We start from the raw sequence: 27030 nt of genomic DNA on the forward strand, positions 1-27030 counted from the left end.
TTATAAGGCACTCAAATCACCTCTCAAGTATCTGTAAACATCTTGCCAGTGCTATGTCGGAGAAAAACTGAGTTCTCACTTTTTGTTTGGGTACAGCAAGTCAGAAGCTTTATTAACTCTCACAATTGTGCAGAGGGAGAGAGCTAAGCAGGTCTCTCTCAACAGTAAACAATTACAGCAAGCATTTATACCTTTTGTTACAGACAATAATGAGCAACAACTGCATTTTGTTTATACATAGGTCATTCTGATATCTTGTTTTGCTCACTAATGTAGACTCTTAGTCTACATTCCATATTATCTACACAAGGTCGCAATAACTTCTCACACAGTTCTTTCTCACCCGCCTCACACAATCCTTGCTTCTACAAATCTCGCGTTATCAGGGCTACAGTTAGCCTGACTCTTGCTAACAAACTGTCATGCATTGCAGTTTTTTTCTGACAGTTCTTTTTCTGCTTCCACAGCTATATACAGAGGTAGAATCACCTCGTACTCCTACACCTCACTACTCCTATTTATACATCCTAGCATTGCAGTAGCACTTCTTGCATTACAGTGGCAGCTTACATTGAGTTCCTTGTCTACTATGACCCCTAAATCCTTTTCATGTTTCCCGGTGAGCAGGAAGGGCCTGCTTTCCTTGTTCCTACATATATAACTTTGCATTTGGCTGTACTAAAACACAGACAGTTTTGTTTGAATGGTTTCAGACCATTCTCTCTGACTGCCTTTTCTTTTAGATCTAGAGATATTGCTTATTCTGTTATACTAATAGAATAAAAACCAGCAGGATCTTATTAAGAGGGATAAGGCAAAGATGCCACATTTATTGTAAATATAATGATAAAGCAAAAGATAAAAGTAAACAACGTTGTTTGACTACTTATTTCTTATACACACATATAGAGAGAGGTTCATTCACATAATCATCCATTCAAGTTCTGTATAGGTGTTATAGTTACCAGCCTAGAAGTTGCTCATGCCAAGTTACTGGCCAGGTATCTTGGTCATGAGGATGGAGCTGAGTCTGTGTCAGATGCACCTGATGCTCCTGGAGGCTGGCAGCAGAACCAGAGACTCAGTCATCAGTCTTTAGAGTCCATTCTTATAGGAATTAATTCCTATGTTAGTCTATGGGAACTGTTTCATCCTGCTGTTGCTGACTCAATCAGCAGATGGCACATTTCTGTCCAAAGTAGCACATTCCTGGTGGCTCCACACTGTCCAAAGTTTGTGTTTCTCATCCTTCCACATGATGGGGTGGATCCCAGTTTACCCTCAGGGGGGTTGTCTGGTGGTCCTACTTGACACATTCTTCGGCCGATGGATACTCCCTTTCTAAGCTGGCACCTCCCTAACCATCCATGTATATCAAGCATTCATCAGCATACATTCCATATCTTAACCATATTTTAATTTACTGTCTCCACCACTTTCAGGGTGTGTGCTAATTCATTTGAGACTCCTGGCCCTTTAATCACAGAGGGTGGGGGTCTGTCCTAGGAGCTGTTGAATGAAGTGAAAGTCACTTAACGGCTTATAGTGTTTGTTTACATTGTATCAATTACTTCAAGAGCAAAGGCAATTAACTTGTTTGTAAGTTTTACATAGTAATAAAGTATCTTTCATAGGATAGATACAATCAATGGTTTCTACAGACAGTAGCTTACAAGTTTTAACAGAAGACCCAAGAGATTTTTGTACTTGGTGAAACTGTTGGATTTTAAAGTGTGGGGGACAAATTATGAGGGGGTCACTGTCACTTGGGGGGGGTCACTGTTAGTACCTTCTTTTATATCCCTACAATTCCACTGTAAAAAGGAAAAGGAATGAACACAGTACACTGAAATTACAAAAACCAATGTCTGGTCTGTACACTTTTTATAGTGGTGTAATTTCTTTTAAAAAAATAATCACATCCCTCACCAAAATAATTACATTGTGGACAGTTATACTGATATAAAGTTGCCTTAGAGAATTTTTCACTTGGCCACAGCTCAAAGAGCCGAGAAGCAACATACCAGGGTGCAATCCAGACCAATGAGTAGCTGGGTCACCCCTGCCATGTAACCTGGGGTGCCCTTTACAATGCCTTGCTGCTGCAGCCTCCAAACTGGACTGCTCACAAACAGCCTCCAGCATGTAAGTTACGCTCAGCTATGTCTGTGTGCTGCAGCCAGCCAGACACACCTTGCCTCTTACCAGCCTTAAACACTCCCACAGCTTACACCAACATGCTCCTATCCCAAATTTTCCCCCATAAACCTACGTCCTGCATTATCCAGCCCTCACCTGGACAGCACAAATAGATTGAGTCTTATTCATTTCAGGGAATAATATGCACACAATTTGTTACTCCAAATGGAGTTACCCACACACTTCAACTTGAACATACTGGATTAGATACAGTTAATAAACTAGTTTTATTGTTTTGAGAGAGACTTTAAGTGAATACAAGCAATGCAGCATAAAAATTAGAAATGGTCACAAGAAAAATAAAGATGAAAATGCTTACTGGTGCCTAACTCAGCAATATTAGATTCAAAGTAATGTTTTCTCTCCACGTGCTTTCAGCAGTCTTACTGACCAAACTCTTTAGGCCAGGACTCATTCCCCAGAGTCCAAGAGCTGCTTCCTTTGTCTCTTCAGGTGCAGAGAATGAGGTGGGCAGGGGTAGAGAGAGAGGGGTACTGTGGGGTGTTTGTCCCTCCTTTTTATAGTTCTAGTTTTATAGCCCCCTCTTGAAAACACATTACCAGCTGAGATCCAGGAGACAGTCTATGTGGAAAGATATTCCGTGCTGGGTTGTTGTTTTTTTCCCCTCACTTGTTTGAACTTCTTTTGTTTTATCTCCCTGCGTAATAACTCTGTTTAGTGCTTACATGCAAATTAAGGCAAGCACACATTGCTTCCATTGTTTAGGACAAGACTGGATTTCTGCCTGGGCTGGGCTATGGGGCTTGGAATGTGTGTTAACATCATATGAGGGAATCTTAAATGCCACATATTATGTTGCCACACATACTTTACCAGGACAGTACTGACCAGCAAATTGAGTTTTCACATGTTAACTTATAAGGCATACCTTGTACAAAGATTATTACAATAGTGTGTAAGGTGTGAACATGGGTGTGTTTTGTCACCAGTATAACTTATTTCCTTTCCCTTCCTTTTTAGAATAGGCTATACTGCTCTAAGCAGTATTACACCAGTATAACTGCATCCATAATAGGGGGTTGTACCACTTTAACTATCCAAGTACAGTTAAAGCAGTACAATTTTGTGTGTAGTCAAGCCCTTAAAGCAGAAGTGAGGATTTGATTTCATCATTGTTGTTCTTATGAATTTAGTCATTTTTAATGAGAAAAGCCGGACCTTTTTTCTGCAGTTATCCCTTGGTACTCCATTTCTATCTATCCATCCAGTTTCTCATGGCCTCTCCCCCAAGTAAAAGGCCATAATGATCTTTCTCTTTCTGCACTCTTAAAAGGCTGATGTGGTTGGTTTTGGACATATAAGAATGACCATGAGGGTACTGTTGTGCAAAAGCCTGAGTGATGGTGAGTTATGCTGTGACATTAATGGTCATTCATATTTCAGCTGCCAGAGTTAAATCTGTCTCCTGCTATTTCAAGCCTCCCCATAGTCCCTGTAGTTACAGTGGAATGTAACTCTCATCACAGGACATGGCTACAAAAAGAGAGATGGTCTTGGATCGCTTGGGCCAGTTCCATGCAGCCTTTGAAAAATCAGGCCAGCAACCTTGAACGGACTCTGTGTCAAACTGTTTCTGTAACAAATATGGCTATGTACATCAAAGTAGCACTCCGTGCAGGGGCTGTTTCTCTCTTTTAACCAAAAGTCAGTTCTTGCCAAGGGTCTGAGCTTCTCCTTGGTTTTGTGTGTCTTTACTAATGTGTCGGGATAAGGAAAAAACAAGCACCAATGACTTTACATTTAAAGCAGCATGAATACATCTGGTGCAGTGTTCATCTGTCTGTGAATTGCACTGGTGAGAAAAATGCCACTAACCACACCTGGAGTGGTTAGTAAATAGGGTGTCTTATTAGTAAATAAGGTGTAGTTTCTCTAAACGCCGCCCCCCAAACCCTACCACCCTAGGCAACCACCTAGGGTGTTACCAGATTTGCCCATTACTCTGGGGTATGCTCATTTATTCGGGTTACTCTTCTGGGGAAGGGGATTCTGTAATCCTATCTGTGTACTGCTTGTGTCACTTGTGTTTTTCATATGGAGCGCTACTTCTTCCTTGTGCAAGTCCCCTCCCAATGAAGCTATCCTGCAGGACCTAGTTTCCCTAGGGCTGGGTTTCTCCAGCCCCAAAACCGTATGAACACACCCACACATAGATTAACAGAACAAGTCTGAACGGACCGGGTCAATCAGCACTGTCAAGCTGACCCCTTATATGTCTCTGGACTCATTGGGATGGATGAAGCAGCACTTTCAAGCTGCCTCTCCTTATATGCCCCTGGGCTCCATGGACTGGGTCAAGCAGCACTTTCAAGCTGTTACCCTTATGCGTCCCAGATTCAGCATGTCCCTATCCCCACTCTCACATCACAATTGTACTGGCAGTAACCTACTTGATGAGCAAACCCCACAGTATTTTGGGCGCTGCAGGGATCTTTAGCTTAGGTAAAAGAAGCGTTGCTGTAAAGTGAATGGGGGAAGCTAAAACACAAACGAGTAAAGTTCAGCAAGAGAGAGAGGAGCAACCAAGTTAACCATAAAAGTTATTTATTGAATAATAGTGATAACTACACAAGGAGGACTAAACCAACATAACATACATGATTAAAGGTTAATACCTAAGGTAGAAAGGAAAACAGAGAGAGAGAAAAAGGGGGGATCTCACCCACTCCATGAGGCTTGAACTGGTCAGGGTTCCCAGATGATGGTGGTAGCGGAGGGTCCTGAATGCTGGAGACAGGCAGACCCCCCAGCACGATCAGGCAGGAGAAGATGGAGTTCCAGTGGAACTGATGCATAGTTTGGATCTAAGCATCAGAACCCTGACTAGAGGGTGAGTAGGGATTTTGTAGAGAAAATACAGTTGTTCAAGGGAGAACATTAGATTTGTTTATAGGTAAGCTGATGACTCAAGGGTTTTCTTTAGGCTAGACAATAGGAGCTGATCACTCTTGGCTAGGGGTGGTGTTTTCTTCCAGGGAGCTCACAATGCAACTAGGCTGCTTCAGTATTTGGATATCAATTAAGGATTCCTTACTAGACTTGGTCTGATAACTGCTGAGCTGGGTGTGTGCAGGTGTAGGTTCATTAGCATCTGGAGCAGAGATTCCCAGGATGCAGTGCTTCCCTGCTTTTTCTGGTCCCAGAGTTCAGTGCGGTTCTCTGTTCTCCATTCTGTATGTAAATTGAGATGTCTCCCTGTCCCATCTTTCATGCATATGAGGCTAGGGGAGTTGTCTTTGCTCTCCATTCTGTATGCTAGAGGGGTCTAGGTGTGTCTCCCAACGCCCTTCACTGCTCTCTGCAAGTTTTTCCCCCCTCTAATGGGTTTTGGTTTAAGCAGAGGCTGGGGGGAGGAGGGGTGTCTTTCATGAGTCAGGCTGGATACTGCACTCTGGTTCCCGAAGAACACAGAGGTTTCTGGTATCAAGGGTCACCTAGTGGACGCGCCGGCCCTGCCCCCCAGTAAACTGTAATACAGTAGCAACAATCTTTCCCTTTGTCCTCAGTTCCAGTATCTTCCACTACACCCAGCCGGAATTAAGTTAATTGGCTGGGAATCTGCTGAAATAATTGCCATAAAATGGTCAATGCTGACATTAGGCTTCAGAGTAAAAACACAATTGCTACTAGGGAGACAGTTTCTCTCTCTGAAGGCTATTATTCCAAAATGTCTGCTGAGTCAGGCGGACATCGCTACTTAAGTTTACACTAATTTCTCCTTGTGCGTGTTATCTTCCTAATGATAAGAGCAAAGATTTAATTTTTTAAGTGAAAGTTCATAGCCTGGAGGTAGGCAAATTCAAAATATACAAGAGCCATTATCTGGTCAGGTAATTCCATTATACTGGGCTCCTGGGGTGTAGCTAAACAGCATTTCCTCCACTGCAGAGATTAATCAACTGGAGAAAATTATGCCAAGCACCATCATCTGACTGTAGAGCTGGTATTTGCTTTTGTCTTTTTAAAGAGGACACCCGTACTAGAGCCATTTCAATTGCAGCTCTTTTTAAAACGACTTTTAACAAAGTAATTAAAAAGAACAGTTTTTTGTCCTAGTTTAACAATGGTCGTATATGGGGAAAGTTACATGTTTTGGATTCCAGCAAAGCCAGTTGTGCAACTGATATATAACACACTTTGCTGCATTTCAACATTTTACTTAAATGAAATCAGTGATTGTCCAAGTAACAACAAAGAAACTCGATGCTTATAAACGGTGAGTGGCCTATGCCACTGTTATGGGCTGATCCTCTACCAGACTGGGCCCTGGGCAATGGGAAAACTTGGTGCACCTCCGGTCAGTTTTGTGCTAAAGTCTCTTTGCTGTTTGATGCCATTTGGAAAAACCCTACAATTTCTACTAAATAACTCAACTTCATTCTTTTTAAAATTGGGTTAACACCGCCTGGTTTTTGTGTGACAGCTTGTGGAATGACAAATCCAGAACGAAGGATTGCACTCTATAGGCCATGTTAAGATTATTTCAGAGTAGTAGATAGAATTTAGTCCCTATTAAAGGCTTTAAGAAAACTCCCCCCCCCGCCCCTAACAAAAATGTTAATTTATCATAGCAGCTGAAAGGGTAAGGAACCCAGGACTATAATTTAGAGAGCGCTTCCATGTTATTTAGCTCATCATTGATCAGGGCCGGCTCCAGCATTTCTGCCGCCCCAAGCGCAAAAAAAAAAAAAAAAAAAGCCGCGATTGGTGGCAGCAGTTCAGCGGCAGGTCCTTTGCTCCTAGAGGGAGTGAGGGACCTGCCACCCCCGCATTGCCGCACATGCTGCCCCTCTCCGTTGTCTGCCCTAAGCACCTGCTTGTTAAGCTGGTGCCTGGAGCCGGCCCTGTCATTGATACAATTCAAAGTAGAATTTCAATGTTCTAAGACTAAAAATGCAGGAGAGGAGTCAGAAAAAGGGACAGTGACTTGTTTCCGCCCGGTTTCGAACCGGGGACCTTTCGCGTGTTAGGCGAACGTGATAACCACTACACTACGGAAACCCAGCTTAGTTACAGCCCTCCCATGGTCTCTGTTATACTTTATATAGACGCGTGGTTGTGTATTATCAATACTTTGGTGTGTAGGTTTGTGCACTGCCAGATGCAGAAACTACTTGGTGTCACGGGGCTTCTATTTTTTTGCCACAACGTTTGTCGAAGGCACAGGAATATGGTCTCCAGCTACAGACGCTACTTAATGCAGTGTCTAAATCTGTGGCCTTCCTGCTCACAAAGCGACCGCCCCCGCCCCAGGCTGGCACAGCGCGGCACGCACAGGACACAGCGGCCCGGCTCGGGCAGGCTCGCTAGCGACAGGACACTCCCCCCCGTCAGTGCGCGCGCGAAGGAAAGCGGGGGCAGAGGGCGCTCTGCGGGTGCCAGCCCCGGGTGCGCATTGCTCCCCCCCCCCAGCTAGCTCCGGGCGGGGAGCGCAGCGCAGCGCCCCTCCGGCCAGCAGGAGACAGGCGCCGGCAGCGGGGCAATGTCTGGTCTGCGCTCCCAGCCCGTCCCCCGCCCGGCTCCAACCCCGTCCCCCGCCCGGCTCCAACCCCGGCCCAGCCTCTATAATAAAAAGTGCCAGGCCGGGAGCAGAGCGAGCCGCCCCCAGTGCAATCAGCAGCACCTGCTTCCCTCTTCCCGTGCTGGGTGGTAGCAGTCCCCCCCGCCCCTCGAGAATAAAACACTCCCACCCCCGTCCCTGGGTGGGCTCGAACCACCAACCTTTCGGTTAACAGCCGAACGCGCTAACCGATTGCGCCACAGAGACCGAGGCGGGAAAACATCTTGCGTGATGGGTAATGAGGCGCGCCCCCGGCTGGGCGGTGAGCGCGAGCCCCGGACCCTGAGCGCTGGCGGGAGCTGGCGGGGCTGGAGGCGGCTGGGAGCAGGGAGCCGGGGGGCTGCTGTGCGGTTGCACGGGACTGGGGTGAGGGGGGTGCCCCAGGGATGGGAGAAGCAGGCGGCGCCATGGCGACAGGGGTCCATGGGGGGAGAACGGGGCCCGGCAAGAAAATGGGGGCGCAGGACGAGGAGCGCGCACACACTCTCTCACACACACACATACCCCCGGTCAGGAATTTAAGAAATGAATTACTGCTTCCTTAGGCAAGGAATTTGTCCTTTATAGATTTAAAGCACTTAACACGCCTTCTCTCCAATCTGATTTATCCATACTGCAGTACTACACATTTCAGAATCATAGAGACATGCTGAATAAGGAGAGAGAGGGGCTGTATGGAGACTGAGGACTGTCCCATCCTACAGGAAGTGTTTAGCAAACAATGGCAATACAGTAATAATGCTTTGCATTTATGTAGTATTTTTCATCCAGAGGTGTCAGCATGCTTCAAAAAAGTGCTTATGAATCAGTATCTTATTTCACAGGTGGGTAAACTGAGGCAGAGAGCAACTCAGTGACATGATCCCAAACAGAGACCAACTGTCCTGTCTCCTAATCCTGTGCTCTAATTCCTCATGTTGCCAGTCTTCAATCTGAGTGTTTTTCTTTCAGCCTGCAAACACAAGGTCTAAAGATGTCCATGAGATTTGCATAATCAGTACAGATGTGCATTGCTGTTTGGAAGAGAAAATTGTTGCCCTTGGTTTTACCTTTTGTGAATGCCCTAACCCTAACCCTGTCCTTTCCCTCACATGAGGCACACAGCAACATGAGGCACACAGCAACTGTGACTTGAGTTGAGGGAATGGATGGTTTTAGGGATAGCAGAATGCTTTACAACTCTTTAGAAATGTAAAAATGGAGATGTTTTTAAAAATATATACATACTGGTCCAGAAAATAGTGAGGTGGGTGTTCATTCAGATGAAAGGATTAGTGAGTGAGTCACAATACTCCAGGACAGTAAGGGAGGATGGGCAGCAGGTATATGGATTGTGGCACAGCTGTGGTTACAAGTGTGGCTCTGAAGAGGCAAACAGTATATAAGGTCTTAGCATCATGTGGCTACACTGGAACTCAGCTTGTGCAGAATCTAAGGGCTGGTCTATACTTAGCCGCTAGTTCGGCGGCTGGAAATCGAACTTCCTGGTTCGATTTATCGCGTCTGGTCTGGACGCGATAAATCGAACCAGGAAGTGCTCGCCGTCGACTGCGGTACTCCAGCTCAACGAGAGGAGTACCGCGGAGTCGACGGTGGAGCCTGCCTGCCGCGTGTGGACCGCGTCTGAACCGCGGTAAGTTCGAAGTAAGGTATGTCGACTTCAGCTACGTTATTCACGTAGCTGAAGTTGCGTACCTTACTTCGACTTGGGGGGTTAGTGTAGACCAGGCCTAAGCTTTCTTATAAAAAAGAAAAGTACCTTTCTAGGCCCCTAGGGCTGCAGGGTGACTCTTCCAAGCATGGAGAACATGCACACTAATGTCATGTTGTCTGCTTGAGTCCAGACCACCTGAAACTGATTCAGAGGGGTGAACCACCCTTACCCTGTTGATCTCAATCCCGAGGCAACTCTAAAGCGCAGTGAGGACACTTCATTGTCACCATTACCAGTATCATTGCTGATCATTTTGGGGAATGGAACAGGAACAGGGGTGGGAACTGGAAGTTGCTGCAGGGAAGCAAATATAAAGGGAAGGACTGAAGAGATTCACAAAGATCGAAAAAAGGGAGAGAAAGGAAGAGAAACAAAGGGCAGAAGTTTACACAGAGTATTAAGCATGACAGTAAGAGATTGAATAAATAATAAAAGAGTAGTCACTACATAATGGCTGTATTCACCTATTAATCCCTGTGCAAACCTCCCAGTGACATGACTGGGAAATCTGGCAAGGATTGAGGTGAGTATGAAGTCCTGAATTTATATCCCATCCCACAGAGCATACTAAGGGATTGTCTACACTGGGGGGGAGGGGGAGGGAGTTTGATCTAAGATACGCAACTTCAGATATGCTATTCGCGTAGCTGAAGTCAAAGTATCTTAGTTCGACTTACCTGGCTGTCCTCACGGCAGCAAGTCGACCACCACGGCTCCCCTGTCGACTCCACTTACTCCTCCTGCCGAGGTGGAGTACAGGGATCAATTACCCGATCCGGCGGGTAGTGTAGACGTGGCCTTAAACATGGTCTTCAGATCTCTCCTCTGAATGAGTTAGATGTAAAATGCATCACAAAAACCCTGAAAAGAAAGGTAACAACTGAAAGGAGGGAAATTCCTTAAAGTCTTTTTAGAATGATTACTTTAAATATTTTATGCTTGTCTCATTAGTTTGGCCAAGAAAACATTCTGTGAACAATCTGCTTGGTAAAAGTAAATGCAGGGGAAGGCTTTGTAACACTGTGATTAGTGGAAAGGGACACAATCAACTTGAAATCTAGTCCATAAAAAACAATTAGTTTAAAGTAATTTCAGTTACCTGACTATGAGCAACCCTACCAATTGTTGTGGTTTTGGAACCACATTTTTCTATTTTTTAACCTGTTTTTCTCTCCCTGTTGCGGTTTGAAAAGCCACACAAACAGCAGGAGAAACTAAGGCCTCAATCTTGCAAATATTTTACAGTTTGGGGTATTGGAACAATTCCAGTGAGTAAATAGTTGAAGTCAATAAGACTACTCTGGTGATGAGTAAAGCTACATATTGCTTAAGTGTTTGCTGGAGCAGGGCCTAACAGAATATATAGAGGAAACAATGAAACTGACTATACACAAAGCTCTGTCAAATACACAACTGAAATAAAGAGAGGGACTATTTTTCTCTAATGTCCTTCCTTTAGTTCAGGGGTCGGCAACCTGCGGCATGCATGCCAAAGGCAGATTTTTAGTGGCACACTGCTGCCATCTGGGGTCCCAGCCGCTGGCCACGCTCAGCCCGCTGCTGGCCTGGATTACGGAACCCCAGACCAGCAGCACGATGAGCCGCTCAGCCTGCTGCCGGTCTGGGGTTCTGGCCGCCGGCCCCATGCCAGCCGGGGTTCCGGCTGCCGGCCCCGCTCAGCTCACTACCGGCCTGGATGGACAGAAGCCGGGCCAGCAGCAGGCTGAGTGGGGCCGGCAGCTGGGACCCTGGCTGGCAGGGGCCAGCGGACAGAACCCCAGTCTGGCACGCGAAACTTAAATTAATGAAGACTTGCCACACCACATCTCAAAGGTTGCCAACCTCTGCTTTAGTTATAGGAATCTTAGGTGTCAGTTGTAACAATGGTAGGTTAAAAAATAAAATCCAATCAGAAAGCAGTGTAATTTTTTAGGCTCAGACAACACCAGCCACATCTTCCCTTGTTGCTGCTTTGTGGATGGTTTAAATTATATCCACGGCTTCCTAGGAACCCCACTGGGAAAAGCTGCTATGGGGATGGGCTGAATCAGTGCATCTTGGCTGGCCTCTATGACCCGTCCCTGCCCAGCACCACTCACTGGGGGAAGTGGAGCTGCTTTATCAAAAAACTGCCCCTTAGAGGATTCTTTGCTGGTGGAGCCCCTGAATTAATTTAGCCCTGTAGTTTCACCTCTTCTCCTACACCTCTTTTTGTACCCAGATATTAATTCTTTCCTTCTTTTTCCTGGGGTGACCCTCTCATGGCTGGCTGTATGACAGGAGCATGGAATGTGGCCCCAGATTTACTTAGTAAGAAGGTGCCATTTTTACATAGTATACGTTCCGACTGTAACCACAGTTTCCAAGCATCTATTTTTGGCATTGCTACATTTTAACCACAGCTTTGGGTACTTTTTGGAAGGGAGGTAGGGCCATTCCCCACAGCTATTCCCCAATTTAACAGGTCACTCTCATGTTAGACCAGATTTCCTGCTATGCCACACAAGACCTCGTTTTCAGTACTCTGCAACATAGTGACATAGAGAATCCTGAGCCTGGATATTGCAGCCACTAAAGACCTTATGTTTAAAGAAATAGCACCACCTATTATTTCATGTTATACTGCAGCCGTTTTTCTCATGTTCCTCATTCTGGGTGTGTATCATACATTGTAAAGGCCTACGTTATTATTGCTGATTTGGGTAGTGTCAGGCTAAGCTATAAGGGGAGAGTGTGTTTATGTACTTGGCCCTTACGTGTTGATTTATGTTTTCAAAGCACTATGCAAACATAAACAAATTAGTCAGGGGTCCATTGCATTATATTTGCGACATAACATGATGCCTACAAACCATTTGAAATTATAATAAATTCAATTGAGCATATTTTAATATCATACACAAGCATCTTACCTGAGTCCTTGAAGCTAATTATCAAGTAGTAGCACATGAAAGCAGAGAGGGGATGAATACTACCAGTAGGCATTTTAGGTCTGTGTGTCCATATTCAGTGTTACTATTACATTAAAGGATTATTTTGAATCGCTCTTAAAGATGTCCAAAGAGGGGGATTAATGTGTTGGAAATCCTACAGCACAACTGGAAAAACTTTCCAGAATTATACATTTCCATGGGCTCTACTCCTACACTGCCAGATTTATTGCCCTCAAACAGGAAAAAGTGAATTTCAAATAGAAGCTGAGGCAGCCGTAGGGGCTGGGTTCTAGTTGTAATGAACAGTGTCAAACTACCTTAGAGTGATTCTGCAACAATAGGAGCAAGGGCTATTGATTGGCATGAGTAGCACAGAGGCAGATTAGGGGTTTGTGGGCCAGAGCAAGTGGCCCCAACTCCACTCCCCAGCAGGAGTGCCAGGTGGGGGGAGCGGGTTGGGGAGCGGGGCACCCATTTTTCCAGGGCCCCCCCAATTGTCTGGGGCCCTTGGGCAGAGGCCCAGTGGCTAATCTGCCACTGCATAAAGCAGCTCTTTCTGGTAGATAGAAGTTGGTTCCTAACCCTGATTTTGCTAGTAGGTGCTCTGGTATATAATGAGCTAAAAAGAGGAGAAACAAGAGATTTCATTGGGCTGGCATGCTTATTGCTGAAATGAAGACAGTTTTATATGCAGCTGTGGTGGAAGCCATTTTCAGAGAGCTTTAAGCTTCAGTTAAATCCTTTGTAGCCTAGAACTTTGCCATCCCCAAATTGCAACAGAGTTCCTGCATCCTATCAGCCAGTACAACACCCCCAGGCTTCAAAAGGTAAAATTACCTAGGCCTAGGATTCCCAAAAAGAGGACACTGCTGGGGAGTGGGAGGGAGAGCTGGTGGGGGTATTGGGGGGGGATGCTGGAGGGGTGTGTGTGTACTGGGAGGAGGTACTTGGGACCTCACTCTTGAGGTGGGGGGCAGTGTTGCTCCCTGTTACAGTGGCAGCGCGGCTGGCACAAGCCCAGGACACAGCGCCAACCTTCAGTTAGCGCCTCCCTGTGGGAATCCCCACCCCAGGGCTGAGAGCCAGGGATGTGGGTGTGCGGGATCTGGCAGCTGAGGCTGCAGGGGAATGAACCAATCAGCTGCGGATGCAGGGAGGGACCAATCGGGAAGCAGACCAATCAGGGGTCTTTCTGAGCTACAGCATCCACTCTGCAAAACTCCTGTTATTTGAAAAATCCTCCAAGACAGAGGACGGAGGCTCAAAAAAGAGGCAATGTCCTGGAAAACCAGGACGTATGGTAATCCTACCTGGGCCTGACTCTCCATTCCATTACACCCAGGGGTGAAAGTAAGATAAAAGACTTACCAGTACGGGGGGCCCGGCTCTGGGCCCCCAGAAGGGTTGGGGCCTCAGGCAGAAGGGGCAGAGCTGGGGATCAGCCTCCCACAGCCAGCCCTTCCAGGCTGCCTGGCCCACGTTGCCTCGGGCTCCAGCAGCAATTTAAAGGGCCCGGGGCAGCAGCGGCAGCCAGAAGCCCTTTTAAATCACCAGGCCCCAGTGCAGCTGTCCCTTTTGCACCCCCCATGTCGGCGGCCCTGGGGGGGGCAAAAGGGGCAGTGATGTTAAAGCACTGCTGCAACAGCGCTTTAAGGAGGGTCCTTAAAGTGCTGCCGCAGCAGTGCTTTAACATGGGTTGTGTAGGGGCCGGTACCGGTGGCCACTTCTTACCGGTACGCCATACTGTCCCATACCAACCCACTTTCACCTCCGATTACACCACTTTTATGCCAGCATAACTCCACTAAGGCTATGTCTACACTACAGAATTAGGTCGGATTTATAGAAGCCGGTTTTATAGAAACCGGTTGTATGCAGCCGATTGTGTGTGTCCCCACCTAAAATGCTCTAAGTGCATGAAGTCGGCGGACCGCGTCCACAGTACCGAGGCTAGCGTCGACTTCCGGCGCATTGCACTATGGTACCTATCCCACAGTTCCCGGAGCCTCCGGCGCCCATTGGAATTATGGGTTGAGATCGCAATGCCCGGATGATGCAAAGCAGTGCCGCGAGGGGTTCTGGGTACATTGCGTCAGGCCCCTCCCCCGCCGTCACAGCAACGGCAGACAATAGATTCGCGCCTTTTTACCTGGGTTACCTGTGCAGACAACATACCACGCCAAGCATTGAGCCCGCTCAGCTCAGCTTACCGTCACCATATCTCTTCCGGGTGCCGGCAAACGTGGGACTGCATTGCTAAACAGCAGCAGCAGCTTACTGCCTTTTGGCGGTAGACGGTGCAGCATGACTGGTAGCCTTCATTGGCGATCTGGGTGCAGGCAGCTGTGGGGCTGGCAGCCGTGGTGCTGCATTGCACCAGCCCCTTGCCTTTTGGTAGAAGATGGTTTATTACGACTGGTAACCGTCGTCGTCGTACTGCAGTGGCTGTCGATCATGGGCACCCGGGCAGACAATGATGGTTATCAGTCGTAGTATGCTATTTTCTGCCAGGCGCCCTGCTGACTCATTGCACGTTAGCAGAGTCGTAGTATGCTATTTTCTGCCAAGTGCCCAGTATTGTCTGCTAAGCACCCAGAAGAGGCCGATGGCGATCTGGGTGCTGGCAGACATGGGGCTGGCAGACGTGGGGCTAGATTGCTACACAGCAGCAACCCCTTGCCTTTTGGGCAGAAGATAGTATATTATGACTGGTATCCGTCGTTGTCACACTGCAGTGGGCATCATATTGTGCAGTAGACCTGAAGGCTTACTGCCAAGCGCCCAGTATTTGCTGCCAAGCACCCAGAAAATGCCAAGGGCTATCAGTCATGCTGCGCCGTCGTCTTAAGATGTAAAAAATAGATTTATTCTGTATTCATTTGCTTCCCCCCTCCCTCCTGCTAAACCCAGGCTTTTGAGTTCAATCTTTGGGGGGGGGCATTCTGTGTGACAGTTGTTTGTGTTTCTCCCTGATGCAAACCCACCTTTCTTGATTTTAATTCCCTGTACCTGTACGCCATGTCGTCACTCGCCCCTCCCTCCCTCCCCCTCTCCCTCCCCTGGTCCGTCAGATATAAATTTTATTATAGAATATTTAAAAATAAACGGTACAAAAGATTTGAGGAGTCAGTTGTCGGTCATTGGGGGAACATACAGAGTATGGGGAGGATGTTGTTATGTCAGGGTTGGCAGCACACATAATACATATAGACTGTGATGTCTCGCCTTTTTTCAGACCAGACGCCATAGCCAGCACTGGGATCATGGAGCCCGCTCAGATCACCGCGGCAATTCTGAGCACTATGAACACCACGCGCATTGTCCTGGAAAACATGCAGAGCCTCCTGGACATGCCAAAGCCAAACCAGGACCAGCTGAGGAGGAGGCGATTGCAGCGCGGCGACGATAGTGATGAGGAAATTGACATGGACCTCTCACAAGGCACAGGCCCCAGCAATGTGGAAATCTTGGTGTTACTGGGGCAGGTTCATGCCGTGGACCGCCGATTCTGGGCCCGGGAAACAAGCACAGAGTGGTGGGACCGCATCGTGTTGCAGGTCTGGGACGATGCCCAGTGGCTGCGAAACTTTCGCATGCGTAAGGGCACTTTCATGGAACTTTGTGACTTGCTTTCCCCTGCCCTGAAGCACCAGAATACCAGGATGAGAGCAGCCCTCACAGTGGAGAAGCGAGTGGCGATAGCCCTGTGGAAGCTTGCAACGCCAGACAGCTACCGGTCAGTCGGGAATCAATTTGGAGTGGGCAAATCTACTGTGGGGGCTGCTGTGATCCAAGTTGCCAGGGCAATGAGAGACCTGGTGATATCAAGGGTAGTGACTCTGGGAAACGTGCAGACCATAGTGGATGGCTTTGCTGCAATGGGATTCCCAAACTGTGGTGGGGCCATAGACGGAACCCATATCCCTATCTTGGCACCGGCGCACCAAGCCGCCGACTACATAAACCGCAAGGGGTACTTTTCAATGCTGCTGCAAGCCCTGGTGGATCACAAGGCACGTTTCACCGACATCAACGTGGGCTGGCCGGGAAGGGTACATGATGCTCGCGTCTTCAGGCAGTCTCTTCTGTTTCGAAAGCTGGAGGAAGGGACTTTCTTCCCGGACCAGAAAATAACCATTGGGGATGTTGAAATGCCTATCGTGATCCTTGGGGACCCAGCCTACCCCTTAATGCCATGGCTCATGAAGCCGTACACAGGCAGCCTGGACAGTAGTCAGGACCTGTTCAACTACAGGCTGAGCAAGTGCCGAATGGTGGTGGAATGTGCATTTGGCCGTTTAAAAGCGCGCTGGCGCAGCTTACTGACTCTCTCAGACCTTAGCGAAAAGAATCTCCCCATTGTTATTGCTGCTTGCTGTGCGCTCTACAATATATGTGAAAGTAAGGGGGAGACATTTATGGCGGGGTGGGAGGTTGAGGCAAATCGCCTGGCCGCTGATTACGCGCAGCCAGACACCAGGGCGGTTAGAGGAGCACAGCAGGGCACGGTGCGCATCAGAGAAGCGTTGAAAACCAGTTTTGTGACTGGCCAGGCTACGGAGTGAAACTTCTGTTTGTTGCTCCTTGATGAACCCTCTGCCCCTCCCCCACCACCCTGTTAACTCTACTTCCCTGCAAACCAACCACCCCACCCTCCCCTACTACCCTCCCCCCTTCGAGCACCACTTGCAGAGGCAATAACGTCATTGTTGCTTCACATTCATGCATTCTTTATTAATTCAGCACACAACTAGGGGGATAATTGGAAAGGTAGCCCGGGATGGGTGGGGGAGGAGGGAAGGAAAAGGACACACTCCAATTTAAAACTTTAAAACTTATTGCTATGGAAATCATCTAGGGTGGAGTGAGTGGGTGGCCGAAGGCCCCCCCACCGTGTTCTTGGGCGTCTGGGTGAGGAGGCAATGGGACTTGGGGAGGAGGGCTGCTGGTTACAGAGGGGCTGTAGCGGCGTTCTCTGCTCCTGCTGCCTTTCCTGCAGCTCAACCATACGCAGGAGCATATCACTTTGATGCTCCAGCAGCCGGAGCATCGACTCTTGCTTTCTGATTACAAGTTGACGCCACCTCTCCTCTTCAGCCCGCGTTTCAGCACGCAACTTCTCCTCTTCAGCACGCCACCTCTCCTCTCGCTCATATTGGGCTTTTTTAAAATCAGTCATTGACTGCCTCCACGCATTCAGCTGTGCTCTGTCAGCGTGGGAGGCAGTCTGAAGTTCAGTAAACATTTCGTCACGCGTCCTTCGCTTCCTTCTTCGAATATTCACTAGCCTCTGCGAAGGAGTAAGATTTGCAGCTGGTGGAGAAGGGAGAGGTTGTTAAAAAAGATACATTTTAGAGAACAATGGGTAGACTCTTTCACGTTAGATTTTGCTGTTCACAACATCACACAGCACATGTGCTTTCGTTACAAGGTCGCATTTTTCCTCTTATATTGAGAGTCTCCTGGTTTGGTGTGAGAGATCACTCACGCAGTGCCAGGACACAGATTTCAGCTTGCAGGCAGCCATGGTAAGACATATAGTCTTTGGGCTTTTTTAACCTTCTTAACATGTGGGGATGGTTTCAAACAGTTCTGCCCTCATTTCCCATACCAAGCACCCGTTGGGTTGGCCATTTAAAATGGGTTTGCAATGTAAAAGGAGGGGCTGCGATTTCAGGTTTAACATGCAGCACAAACCCAACTAACTCCCCTCCCCCTCACACCCAATTCTCTGGGATGGTCACTTCACCCCTCCCCCCCACCGCGTGGTTAACAGCGGGGAATATTTCTGTTCAGCAGACCAGGAAGGGGCACCTCTGAATGTCCCCTTAATAAAATTGCCCCATTTTAACCAGGTGACCGTGAATGATATCACTCTCCTGAGGATAACAAAGAGCGATAAGGAATGGATGTTGTCTGCATGCCAGCAAACACCGGGACCATACGCTGCCATGCTTTGTTATGCAATGATTCCAGACTACGTGCTACTGGCCTGGCGTGGTAAAGTGTCCTACCATGGCGGACGGGATAAGGCAGCCCTCCCCAGAAACCTTTTGCAAAGGCTTTGGGAGTACATGAAGGAGAGCTTTCTGGAGATGTCCCTGGAGGATTTCCGCTCCATCCCCATACACGTTAACAGACTTTTCCAGTAGCTGTACTGGCCGCGATTGCCAGGGCAAATTAATCATTAATCATTAAACACGCTTGTTTTTAAACCATGTGTAATTTTTGCAAAGGTACACTCACCAGAGGTCCCCTGTGTGCCCTCAGGGTCTTGGGTCAGTTCGGGGGTTACTGTTTCCAGGTCCAGGGTGACAAACATATCCTGGCTGTTGGGGTAACTGGTTTCTCCGCTTCCTTGCTGCTGTGAGCTATCTATGTTCTCTCCATCCTCATCTTCCTCGTCCGCCGAACCCGCTTCCCCGTTTGCAGAGAGGGACTCATAGAACACGCTTGGGCTAGTGGTGGCTGCACGCCCTAGAATGGCATGCAGCTCCGCGTAGTAGCGGCATGTTTGCGGCTCTGCCCCGGACCTTCTGTTTGCGTCTCTGACTTTGTGGTAGGCTTGCCTTAGCTCCTTAATTTTCACGCGTCCCTGCCGCGCGTCCCTGTTATGGCCTCTGTCCTTCATGGCCTTGGAGATCTTTTCTAATGTTTTGCCGTTTCTTTTACTGTTTCGGAGTTCGGCGAGCACTGCTTCATCTCCCCAGATGGCGATCAGATCCTGTACCTCCCGTTCGGTCCAGGCTGGAGCTCTTCTGCGATCCTGGGACTGGGACTGGGACTCCATCATGGTTACCTGTGCTGATGGGCTCTGCATGGTCACTTGTGCTCTCCACGCTGAGCAAACAGGAAATGAAATTCAAACGTTCGCGGGGCTTTTCCTGTCTACCTGGCCAGTGCATCTGAGATGAGAGTGCTGTCCAGAGCGGTCACAATGAAGCACTGTGGGATAGCTCCCGGAGGCCAGTAATGTCGAATTCCGTCCACACTAACCCAATTCCGACCCCCTAAGGCCGATTTTATCGCTAATCCCCTTGTCGAGGTGGTGTTAGGAAACCGGTTTAAAGGGCCCTTTAAGTCGACAGAAAGGGCTTCGTAGTGTAAACGTGTCCAGGCTTAAGTCGATTTAACGCGGCTAAAGTCGACCTAAACTCGTAGTGTAGACCAGGCCTGAGGTAATGGTGTGGAGAATTAGAACCCTTCTCTGGCCCTGTTGCATCTCACCATCTTGTGGGGGATCAGTGTAAGCAGAACCTCCACCAATAGAGGGTGCTGTATCATTAACTTAGTGTTAAACTGGCTTGTACATTAGTATGTCATTGTACCTGATCTGGGTGACAGGGTGATGGTAGGAGGTTTGAGTTGTGCCTGTGTGTGCTGGAGTTGTTGTTTGCAGCATCCCAATAAATCTTTGAGTTCTCTAAGTCAGTATTACAGTCTTTCACACCATCTTGTTTTTTTCTATTGTGTGAGTGTCTTTGGAAATTGTCAGTTTATTGTTAAGCTCCTTTAATGCAGAATTAGGGCAAAACTCTGCTCTCAAATCTCCGTGGCTGATCCTGACTTTAATGTTTTGCTGTCTCTTGGTGCAGGCAAGCCCCCATCCACACAGGGAATGAATCTTAGCCATTCTCCCTGTATGCACAGGAGTCCATTCAGGAAGTTCCAGAATAGGAACTGTGTTTTCTCTAGGTCCGTTGTCTTTCATCTTGTGTTTGAGTGTCAGCATTTTTAATGTTTTCTTTGGACCTAACCCTGCTATCATCAAATAGAGTCAGAGGATATTTGCCATTGACTTAAAGGGAAACAGGATCCAAGGCCTGCTGTGTGGAAAGGGGGTGTTGCAAGATCTTCCACATCCATGGAGCAGCATGTTCCTCTGGGTCTGAAAGAATGGCTGTGGTGTTCTATCTAGAGCCCATCAGCGCTGCTCCTGGAACAGCTCGAGAGCAATGCTAGGCGCGGCAACCTCTCTCAAGACTTGTTGGCAAATCTAGACCCACTTCCTGGTTGCATAGCCCCCCCATTTTGTTTTTCTTCATTATAGAAGTCCCTTCTGAAGGCACAACATACCCAATTCTGAATCAAACCCAGCGAGTGTCACTGCTGAGAATCCATTTGCAGCAGAGCCTTCATTAGGTACCAGGCTTCTCTAGAGAAGCAGCAAGGCTCAGCGCCCGGTTCTAAAATGGAAAATCATATAGCTGCAAGGGGGGAAGAATTAGTATTTCCATGGCTCCCCCCTGGTTTAGCTTCCTAGGTAAGTATTTCTGGCATTAACAGCACAGTCTCTTTCTGTCACACCAATAAGTGTCAGCCACAGAATGTATGTAGCTCTGCTTCCTGTCCTAGTGCTGAACAGGCAGTTTGGAAAGCCCCATTTCCTTTGTGTGTACGTGACTAATGATTTCAAGTGAAACCTCAAGAAGAGGAAGTGAGTGGTCTGGTTTCCAAGCTGGGAGAAAAAGGAAGAGCAACTATATCACAGCGGCTGCTCCTTGTTAAGGGTCCAATCCTGCAAGGTGCTGACATCTTCCTCCTGTCACATTGATCTTGCAGGAAGAGCTGGGGTGTTCACGAGTTTGCAGGAGGTACTGAGCACCTTGACAGATCAGACCCTTAAAGTAAACCAAGGGAATAAGAGGAAGAAAACAGGGAAAGAGTGAAAAGGGAAAAAAAGAAAGTAGTGAGAGGAAACCAAGGAGTAGGAGAAAGTGATGGGAAAGGGCATGAAATGAGCAGATAGGGAGCAGTGAGAGAAAGAAGAAAATACATAGAGATCTGGACACGTAGATAATGGCTCCATCCTTCACCATGCATAAAACCTAGTTCAGCCCCTTTGGTAAATTAGAGCAGCCTTGAGCCCCAATCCCTGACAGTTTAACAGGCTGACTCCCCTTTAATGTGAATGTCCTGCCAAAAATTAAGCCCCCTGCAACTCTTTGAAAGCAGCAGGGGGTGTGAGTTTCTAGTGCATGAGGTTTACAGTCCCTAAATCAGTCTGATCCTACTTTCATTTACACCTGTGTAAATCAGGAGTAACTGCACTGAAATCAGTGGAGCTAGTGTCAAACTGGCAGAAGTGAGAGGAGAGTCAGGCGCTATGGCGGTAGGAAGGACTGCCTCAAGGTCACACCCACCTCCAGACTGTGAAAGCTATACCTGCCTCAAGCGTCGCTCTCAGCACCTGACGATAAAGCTGCTTGGCAGGTTGTAACTTGGGGTATGTCTATACTTTGAGCTGGCAGTGTAATGTCCAGCTCAAGTAGACACACCCACCCTACCTCTGGTCAAGCTAGCATGCTAAAAACAGAAGTGCAGTCAGGGCTGTGGGAGGGGCTAGCTGCCCCAGCACTTAACTAAAGTCTCAGACAGGATCATACCCGGCTGGCTAGCCCCTGCTGCAGGTTGTGATGCCAGAGCTGCACTTCTCTTATTAGTGTGCTAGCTCCATTCAAGTTAGTGCAGGTATGGTTATTCATGCTAGAAATTACACCTCCAGCTCAATGTGTGGAATTCCTCTGGTTAGCCCATGAAGTGAAATCATAGGGAGCACAGAAAGGGGCCAAAGGGCTGCTGGGGATGGTGAAAGAGCACTGCCAATGCTGAGCTCTGTGATCTGAAGTAAAGACAGGCTGAGCTGCAGTCTGTTACAAAGGCAACGTTTGACTTGATTCTGGTGAACGGGCCCCCCCTGCTTTGCCAGACACCATCCATACCTCTGAGAATCATCCATAATATTGATAAAGAAGCTCATGCCCTTCAGTGCAAATATTGGGGACTAAGAATCTACTTGATGCCAATCCCACACACCAAACACTTCTTGAATTTCAGAAAGGGCTTGTTAAGTTCTCTTCCCAGCACCACATTTACCATAGCCCAAAGTCTTTGCAGGGAGCAGCTAACTGGCCCACTCCCTCATCTCCTGGAAAATGCACTAGGTCTCCACAGCATGGGAACCCTCATCTGAAGGAGCTTCTTGGTTGTGGAGGCAGCTGCTTCTCTCTCCCCCTTCCCCGCCCCCATCCCAATATTCTATACTGTTCAATGTAGCTTCTTATGCCAAGCCCATCACTATAGTATCTGAGCACCTTCCAGTAGGGCATAAAGACACACCTGCCACATGTTGGTTGTTCTCTCAGCCTCTTGTTTGATAGGGTTTTAGGGTTGTTTTTTTAATATGCATGTTGCTATGTGCAAGTTCAAAGGAATGTGCCCGGTACTTAGAGCAGAAGGTGGTGAGGTTTGTGATGGTCCTTAGTTCCCAGGAGAGTTTATTCTGTAGTCTCAGACCAGCCCCTGAGAAAGTTCTGTCTCTCACACACATGCTTTACCCTTATTGTTGAGAGTTATCTTGTGCCAGAGGAGGGACATTGTTGAACACGGTCTTAATCTCAGAGCTTCAGTCCATCTGGCCATAGAGCACCTTGAAGATAAGAACCACAACCTTAAACTTGATTTGAAATTCTATGGGAAGCCAGTGGCAGAATGCGGAGCAGTGAGACACAGAAACCCTCTCTCAGGTCCCATAACTGACTCCATTAAGTCTTTCCTGCACTCTGGGACTTTTCTTTGCATTCCAAGGCCCATCCTGCTCACATCAGCTGATCTTAAAGTCCACGTATGGTAAAAACAGATGAGTTTCTTGTTCTGCTCACTGAATAACTAAATGCACTCGAATGAATGTTTGCTGTATGTCATGGAATGTGTTCCGTAACTATTGTAACTCTATTTGCTTCCTCCCCTGTTAAGGATATGTAGCTACTTCCTACAGTATTAAATTAACAATACTGAGAAATCTCCATATACACTTCTTGCCTCCTGTTCATTGCACTGGTTTCCTCTTAGGCAATATATTGGTTACAAAACTATCCTTTTGACTTAATCTCATACCCATTTTAAGCAATGGGTTTGTCTGTTCACTCTAAGATTAAAGGTTGCTTAACAACCTTGTTCCATCCCCAAATACCATCTGCAGTCTGGGAGTCTATAGGCTACAAACTATAACTCCTGAGACCTAATCTAGCTGATATTTCCTGGGAAAAATAAAGAATTTTAGCCTGAAAAAACCCTCTCAAATTGCTATTGGGTTATTTCACCTGATTTTTTTTAAAACCCAAATTTAACAAGAGAAAACCTGGAAAAAAACAAAACAGATGGCCAGTTAGATATAAAATACTTTTATGCACCAGCTGCTTACACTAGCACACCTATCTAGACTTAGCTCCCTGTCTGCATTGAAGGCCATCCAAAAAATATCATCCCATGGTAAATTTGTTCTGGGCCACAACATTATGCATAGACCAACATCAAGGCTGATTCTAGGGTCCATTATTAGGGGGAAGTGGGTATTTTGGGGGCTCTGAATGTTACTATTTAAAAAAAACAACCTTCCAGAAGTCCAAGGGCTAGTTAGACCCTTAAAAATCTTGGATTTTTAGGCATTTAAAAAAGTAAAATTTGGCTATTGTCTATTTTTCTGTGATTTATCATTTATAATAAGGATGAAGACTCTCCAATCTGCTGCTGTTTAATTTTCCTTGTCAGACTTGCCAAAAAAAAATCCCAAATGAAAAATAGAATTAAATGAAATATTGACCGTGTTGTAACACTGCTTTCTATTATAGCTGTCACAGTAAACGGCAAGGGAGATACAGTTTATACATTGCACCTAATCTTATTACTGTAATTATTTCTGCTGATAACCCCAAATGCAAATGCATGGTTTAAAGCAAGTTAACAAGATGATGCTAAATTGTAGTGTTCTTACTGTGAAGATCCTCCAAGTGGAATCTGCTTATATAGCAAACAAAACACCCATATTTTAATTTTCAGCCAGTGCTATACAACATTTGAAGCAGTAAAACCTATACTAAGAACTACTCGGCAATTAGGAAGACGCTTTCACAAAATAAGTCACTCACTAAAATAACATATTTAAAAAATAACTGTGGATTGACGGGGCACAAAGCTCTATACGGTTTTCACTTTTCAATGGGCATCACCACAAATCGACATGATGGTTCTAATAAGTACAATGAAAAGAGGCAGTATTTAAAGCTAAATCCCTCCCAATACAATAACCCCACCTCCCAGCCTTACCATCTCCGGCTCCTATGACTCAGAACCAGTTCACTTTTCTGAAGAATAAGATGATCTGATAGATACTTCAGGTGATGAGGGATGTAACTTGAAACCTAAAAGTCAAATTTACTTTGACATCTTTTCAATGTATTTGGCCCCTTTTTCTGATTCCCCAATAGAATAGATGTGATCAATCCATGTTATTTCAGTAACTTTACCTCATTTCTTATTCCAAAGGTTGCTAACCTGTGCCTGTTTCCTGGCTCTAGTGCACATGCACCTCAGACTGCTATATTGCCAGCCGTGAGTGCTTAGAGAGTGTCCCTCTACTTCCCTCTCCCTGATCTGCCAGTGTTTGCAACTGAACCAGTTCCTGCTCTTCCCTGAAGCAACTTTATATTTGGGGGGTAGGAGGAAGGCAAGGGGAACACCTTCCCACCTCCATACTTCTCCCTGCTCCCCAACTTTCCACACACACACAAGGGGAAATACTTCCCCTTCTGCACCATCACCAAAATGGGGAGTGGGAGAGAATCCATTTTGGAGGGGACAAAACTAAAGAAATGTACAGTTTTAAAGCAGGTGGAGATAAGATGCCCCGTGTTTAAGCAAGGCATGTCAGGGGGAGTTGATAAACAGGATTGCCATAGACAAAGGGTATGTCTACACTACGGGATTAATCCGAATTTATATAATTCGAATTTGGGAAACAGGTTGTATAAATTCGATTGTGCGCGGCCACACTAAGCACATTAATTCGGTTTTTAACCACATTAATTCGGTGGTGTGCGGCCACACTACCCCATTTATTTTAACCACATTAATTCAGTGGTGTGCGGCCACACTAACCCTAATTCGAATTAACAAAATCGATTTTGGCGCTACTCCGCTCGTCGAGGTGGAGTACAGAAATCGATTTAAAGCGCCCTTTAATTCGAACTAAATGGCTTTGTAGTGTGGACAGGTGAAGGGTTAATTCGAATTAACGCTGCTAAATCCGAATTAATCCCGTAGTGTAGACCAGGCCAAAGGAATGTGTTTGCTTCTCTGACCAGCCTGGTCATCAGAGAGAGACAATGAAGGCCATTTACATATTCAGAAAACAGCTATCATGCTAACAAGTGGGGGAGGAGACAGCTTGATGTCCACACCCCAGCAGGGAGAGAGAAGTTTGGCCTGGGTTTTACTTTTCCAATAATATATTGCAAAGGTTTACTGGCCTAAAGACAGGCGCTGAACCTCAAGTGATAAGCAATTGAATCAACTGATGGTCTACATTACTACTGTATTATAAAAGTGTATTGAGCAGAGGTGAAAGTAAGCCAGTCCGGTCTGGTCCAGTATACCAGTAAGAAAGTGACCGCTGGTACACAGCCAACTGTACCAGCAGGGCCACTGATGGGAGGGGGCAAAAGGGGCAGCTTCCCTGGGGCCGGCAATTTAAAAGGGCCTGGGGTTCCCCAGAGTGGCTGGAGCCCCTGGCCCTTTAAATTGCCAACAAAGCCCCAGGCGGCACGGGCTAGGCAGCACTGAAGGGCTGGCTGGGGGAGTTTGGCCTCAGCCTACCCCTTCTGCCTGAGGCCCCACCCCTTCCAGGGGCTCAGAGCCACCCTCCCCCTTTGCCCAGGGTACCCCAGTGTTGTCCCACAAACTTACACAGGATCGTTTTAGGGGTCAAGACAAAGATGCCACATTTATTATTAATCTGTAACTATTAGCAAATACCTTAATGCTTATACACATACACTCACACACACACACACACCAAAATGTTCTGCAGCTGCTGGATAGTTACCAGTCCTGATTGTAGTTTGAGTTCGCAGCTTGGGATCGTAGCTCGTGACAGCTAACTGGCCAGGAAAGCTGAGCACGAGGAGGAGCCGGGTCTCTGTCGGGCGCGCACCGATGCTCCTTGATGTTGATAGCAGAACGTTACCCAAAGTCTCTCCTCTCACCCTTCCTTTTTTATAGGAGTTTAGTTTGGATTCAAAGTTCCTAGGTCTCGCTGTGTCACGCCGCCTCTGGGTTTGGTGCTTGATCACCCGTCAATTGCAGGCGTGACTGTCAGCCTGGGACCTGGCTTTGATCTTCCTTCTGTTGTTTCTTTTTAGGGTGGATGCTTCTTGCTTGAGTTAGGGCTGTTGTCTAGTTCTTCAGCCGTTGGTATTTGAACTTTATCTCATCAGGACGGGCTGGTGCTGGAGGTTGATTCTATCACCCATGCATCCCTCATTCACACATCTCAACTAGACTAATAAAATTACAGCAGGGTTTGCAACAATGAAGGTTGCAGCAAGCCCTTACAAAATGGAGTAAGCGTTTTAAAATGGGGTTTGAATTACAATATGGCACAGAAGTTACAATGTAGGCAAAATGTCAAGTGTAATGAAAGTTACAATGTAGGCAAAATGGCAAGTGTAATGAAAGTTACAATGTAGGCAAAATGGCAAGTGTAATGAAATGGTGAACAGAAGTTACAATGGTACAGGATAACTAAAAACAATTTCATTCACATT

The 27030-nt window shown here is 46.9% G+C and overlaps 2 non-coding genes across 2 annotated transcripts; both read right to left on the reverse strand.

Moving 5' to 3' along the window:
* Positions 1-7148: 7148 nt before the first annotated feature.
* Positions 7149-7221, reverse strand: TRNAV-AAC. The gene has a single exon. It is a non-coding gene; the product is annotated as a tRNA-Val (tRNA).
* A 692-nt stretch (positions 7222-7913) lies between these two features.
* TRNAN-GUU lies at positions 7914-7987 on the reverse strand. The gene has a single exon. It is a non-coding gene; the product is annotated as a tRNA-Asn (tRNA).
* Between the last annotated feature and the right edge of the window lie 19043 nt (positions 7988-27030).

Source organism: Terrapene carolina, unplaced genomic scaffold (genome assembly GCF_002925995.2).
Source record: "Terrapene carolina triunguis isolate 2854851 unplaced genomic scaffold, T_m_triunguis-2.0 Scaffold141, whole genome shotgun sequence".
In the NCBI taxonomy this organism is placed as follows: Eukaryota; Metazoa; Chordata; order Testudines; family Emydidae; genus Terrapene; species Terrapene triunguis.